Raw genomic sequence first — 6,000 nt, 5'->3', positions numbered from 1 at the left:
TGCTAAAAGATTCTAGAGAAAATTAAAATTAGTTCAGGTTTTCTGGGAAATTATAACTGATTTTCTATTATTGTGATAGAATAAATATAGCAATGATAAGACTAAAAGTCATGTTCCATATTTATAGTTCTAGCTTTGTGAAGGTTTGAACAAAGAATACCTCTCCGAGTGGATATGGAATTCAGGATTCAGAGGCTCTTTCCAGAGGTCAGAAATACCAAAGAGAACAATGGCTCGGGCAGTCATAGAATGAAGAGCAGGAGGGTAACTAGTTTACATAATTGTTATAAACCCTCTCTGTTAAAACAAGAATAAGCCACCCTGGCATGCTTACCTTTAAATCTCCTTTGGAAAAGTAAAAGAAATGTGAATGCCTAAAAGTAAATCTAAAGGCCTAAAAATAAAAGTAACTTTTGAACATAAAGCACACACAAGATCAATAAAACAATGAATACTTTTTGATCCACCTTGTAATCAGTTGAAAATAATTAATCTAAGGAATAAAAGTTATTTGAATAGAAAGTGAATATTTGCAATGAGAATGGTAATGAGTTCTAATGTCAGTGTAATTATATTATATATATACATACATATGATAATTTAGTGAGTGTCCAGCTGTGTTAAACTGTATCCAGCTGTTAAACTGTTAAACTGTATCACTATTTTCTTCTAGTGTTTTGCTAGGTAATGGGAAATGTAAGGACTCCAGAATTAGATTGCCCTGGTTGAGCCTCTAAACTCTAGACTATCACTTAGGAGACAGGAGACCTTGGGCATGTTACTCAACTCCTCTGAGCCATATATGTAAATTGAGTTTATAAGGATGGATATAAAGATATTACCTATTTCTCAGTGTTTTAGAAAGAATGGCTTTCTGTGTTCTCAACACATACTGCCCAAGAGAGCAGACTCCTTTATTTCTATGTTTAGCAATTTCCTCCAAAAATGTTTTTCTGACCAGAAATCCCCACTTCCTACCCCATCTCTGTGTGTAACCATTGTATTTATCTTATAAGACATTTTTCAGGCTGAATTTCAATTACCAGTTTACATGTTTATTTCCTCACTTCTCACAAACTGAAAGATTAAAGAAGTTAGGCTCTGTGCCTGTATGGTTTGAACTATGTGATTTGAACTATGTCTGCCACATGATAGGAACTCTATAAATATATTTTAAATAACATCATGAGTGTTTAAGATACATTATTAAATAACAAACTGGTAGCCTTAAGGAAGCAAGTCACTTTCTAGAATCTAATGGTGTATATGCATAAAGTATCTAAGGAGCAAGTTTCATTATTGTCTTTCCCTCAAGCTGGAGAAATTCTTAATTAGAAATTTTATTACTCTACTGAAGAGAAAATTTCATGATCAAAGAGACTAAATATCATTACATAATTTGATTCACTGACTAGGACTCGAAGATAAAAAATATACTTAAAAGATCTTACTGATTACATATATTGTAACGAAATGTTCTTTTCAAAATCCAGAGAAAACAAAGATAGATCAATGGATGAATATTATGAAAATAAAATTATCAATTGTAGCCAACCTTAGTGATTACTTCAAATAACAAATTGATATTTTGTCATTTAACTAGAGTTTAAGGAATCAGAACAATGAAACAGGAACCTGGGTTCTACTCCCTTGTCTACCACCAACTGCTTGGTAGATGTTTGCCATGACACAACTGCTTTGGACAACTGCTGATAGTTCCTCTGATTTTTAGCACTGCTACAAATCATGATTTTTTTAGTATTTTAACACTAGAAACCATTTGATTTCTAAAATAAATACAAGAACCTACTGTTCTTGTCAAATGGTGGTGAAATCTGGAGTTTATCTTGTAGCCATATGCTCCAAAATGTCCTCTGCGGTATCTCTAGGAAACCTCAAATATTTTTTAGGTGCATAGTTTGCAAAGTGGCAAATATTTATATTTGACATGCTTGTCATAATAAAATTCTATTATTTTATCCCCTCTCTGTACTTTAAATATATCTAATAGCTTATAATGATTTAGACCAGGTTATGCTAAATATGCCCCCAAATTTTATATTTTCTAAAAAAGATACCATGTTGTATCACATGCATCATGGGTAAATTTATGTTTAATATATCAATGCTTATACTTTTATATACTTTATTTTGAGTAAACAGTATGAGCGTAGATATAATTTAAATATAATATTTTAGAATTCAATATGAAAATTGATAGACATTTTTGAGCCTTATATAGCAAGCTATTATTTGGAGCTTTATAAGTTTGAATTTGTCTAAAGTCTAAATCTGAGAACCACATAAATTATGTCACATTTGGGGGGGAAATCTGCAAGACTAGTCATAAAAAAAATTACTAAAATATGAAAACGAAGCTAGTCTCCATTATCCCAATAACCTTTATAAAACCAGACCAGAAATTCCTAGGGAAAAATCTTGGAGACAATTTACAGTAAAACCTAATTCTGCAGTGTTTTCCCTCTTCTTCAATTGAAGCTTAGGATTTGGGGGTGTTATGAGAGATCAATATGACGTGACACTATTAATATCAGGGAATGTTGTAGGGTACAATTTGCATGTAAAGTGTCTGAAGACTCCACAAATGTACCCAAGGAAGAGAAGAGAGACACATGCTTAAGATGCATAGAAATGGGTACTTTTGAACTAAACTAGAACTGTAAAAATTAGCTCAGCAAGAGGTCTTAGCTGCACTTTTTCTCATTCATAGCCTTGGAGGAGCCAGAAGCAGGTCTTGTGCATGCTGGGAGTAGAGTGCAGGTTTGTATCATCCATTTATTCAACTAGGATTGACTAATTAATTGACTAATATGAGGCAGTCAGTGTTCTAAGAGCTGGAATTATAGTTTTATTACTTGTAGTCAGATTTTATACTTGGCTATGCATGATTACACATATCATACTCTGATATAAAGTGTTTTTTTATATTTGTGGATTATTGTTTTACCCTATTTTCTTCCACTGTTAGGGTCCCCTCCCCTTAATTTCCTCTTCTTACCACCTCCTTAGTGGTTACAAATAAATTTGTTCTGTATAGATTTAATTTTAAGCCTAAATTGAAACAGTAGCTTAATCTTCCCTTGCGAATAATGTATACATTTTAGAACATTCCAATTCAAAAACTACTCATTCAAACTGAATATCATTGTTTCTCCATTATTTAACTTTTGTACACTTAAAAAAAAAACATTCTTGGGATGCTAATTCTGAAGTTACATTTATTTTACAATTATATGTTCTCCATTCCTTTTTCATCACTGATAACATTTGTGATCATACTTCATGAAAAAAAAAAAAAATTCCTTAAATTTTTCTTAAATTGGCTAAAATTTTTTAGCAGCATTATTGTAGCAACTCACATGGAATAAACAGTATAAATATATGTATACTTGTATATATGAAAATAATAATTTATTTGTTTATGTGACATTTGTATTTGTTTTATTAATTGTGTGCACTTACGATTTTGTCCAGTATTTTAATGTGGGCATATTATCTGTACATAGATACAGAGATATATAATATTTCTATTGGATATAATATATTTATGAAAATATATAAAAATGTTCTTATATGACTTAAATAAAGATTAAGATGTAAATTAAACTCTTATTGACAATTTATTGCAATATTTTCTCCAGGATGGTTATTGACATTTTAAATACATGTGTTTTTTACCTACATGCATTTTTATTATTTATTTACCTTCCATTTTATCAATATTTGTCTTTAAAATTTCTGTGGTTTTTTTTTTTTTTTTCTGGTAGAAAATGCATATATGTATTTTATTTTGTTGTATTTTTATTTTATTTTTTATTTTATTTTTAATATAGTTTTATTGATTTCAGAGAGAGGAAGGGAGAAGGAGAGATAGAAACATCAATGATGAAAGAAAGTCATTGATTGGCTCCCTCTTGCAGCAGAACCCCTGTTGGGGATGGAGCCCAAAACTCAAGAGTGTGCCCTGACCAGGAGTTGAACCTCAATCTCGGATGCTCAACCACTGAGCCATGCCATCTGGGCTATGTATTTTATTTTTTAATTAAATTTTTCTTTTTCAATTATAGTTTACACTCAATATTATTCTGTATTAGTTTCAGATGTACAGCATAGAGGTTAGAAAATCATGTAATTTACAGAGTGGTCCCTCTGCTGATTTAAGTACCCACCTGGCCCCATACATATAATTTCTGTTTTTTTTGTTTGTTTGTTTTATGTCAGGTATTAAAAGGTCTTCTAGCCAAGGATTGAAAGTGTATATAAACCATATTTCTCTTCCTCAGGCATTTATATGCTTGTATTTAGCATGTTCACAAATTTGTTTTTAAAAGCCACAAATATACTAAGATTTTCAATATATTGCTTTCCTATTGGTTTTCTTCCCTTCCTACCACCCTTTTTTTTTAATTCCTGGTGTAATAATTTTTTTAATGATTAGATTTTAGCTAATTCACTTCTCTGCTTCTTCTAATAAAATACTTGAAAATTGTTAAATTTTTAAATTTACCCAGGTGAGCAAGTATAATAAATATTATAGTGTTAGATACATTAAATATAAATACATATATTTCATTCCTCTCTACATGTTTCTTCTACTTATTTCTTTTTCAAAATGATGTTGTGAATATAAGGGGTTACTTAATCCCCAAGGTTTTTATTAGAAAATTAACATGTATGTATATAGATATGCAGATTGGTATATTTTCACATAGCAAATTATCTTTTTATTTTTACACCAACTCATACATAATTACAATTCACCATTAGGAAAATTATCATAAATATACTAATATAAACATAATTAAAGTCATTGTGAATGTTAACACTAACTTATACCATCTAATGAGAAAAAATTTTGGCTTTCCATTTGGTGACTAATGCTAATTCATTTATTTTTAATTTGTAAAGAGTTTCCCATTTGACTGAAAATTTTAGCTACTAATTAAGAATTAAAGTAAGGTGTATGGGGAATTAATAAGTGCTTTCATAATGCTGATGAATATATATTTTCTGGGGGATTAATTGATATTATTCTAACCACAGTGTGGATTCAACTAGTCTGCACAATCCACAGATTGCCCTCATGTAAGCAAGTCCTAATATTTGTTCCTAATGCTTCTTTAAAACACAGTGAATTTGTGCTTTTAAATTCATTTTTATTTTAAATTAACATGATAGGTAGCAAATTTCAGCTATTAAATATGTGAGTGACCATCAAAATTCAGTTATTTAATCTAATAGCAATATTTTTATTTTAAAATTGGAAATTTATTATACTCCAGTATATATTTCAAAGTAACATTTTATAACTAGTGTATTAGGCATAAACATTAACCTATCATGTATTTAAATGTCATAATTAACTATACTACTTTCTTTAGCATAAATGTAATGTCCTTCTATTTTTATATAAATTGTTTTTCCTTAAAACAGAACCTCATACTACTTTGTTTTACAATTAAGAGATATCAAAATTGTTCATATTATAATAAAATATCTGAATAAGTAATTTAATTAGATAAATAAACATTAATAAGCATTGGAAAAAAGGCATTTTAGTATTTACACTATGTACATTTACGAATTCTTAGAAATTAAAGTACAATATTACTTTATTAATCTTATAAAATTTTAAATCGTGCAAAACCATCTATATAAGTAGGGAGAAAGACACATTTATTACATTTATTTTATTGTTTTACTTGTTTTCCAATCAAAAATTAAAACATGAGAACTTTTCTCTGTATAAGATTTGGATTTTTCATAATGGTGATTATTAAACTTTGAAGAATACTAACCACTAATTTTCAAGAAATAAGATGAATGTACTTAACTATATTATTTCTAATATTACCTTAACAACATTTGTTCAGTTAAAAATGAATCATTTTTATATAAGTTTGGAGATGTTAATATATGTATCTAAATTTTAAAGGTTTACATATATGTAAGTAAGTGTATGCGTATAACTCTTTGAGT

Source organism: Miniopterus natalensis, chromosome 2 (genome assembly GCF_054644295.1).
Source record: "Miniopterus natalensis isolate mMinNat1 chromosome 2, mMinNat1.hap1, whole genome shotgun sequence".
In the NCBI taxonomy this organism is placed as follows: domain Eukaryota; kingdom Metazoa; phylum Chordata; class Mammalia; order Chiroptera; family Miniopteridae; genus Miniopterus; species Miniopterus natalensis.
Note: the sequence above shows the minus strand (reverse complement) of the source record.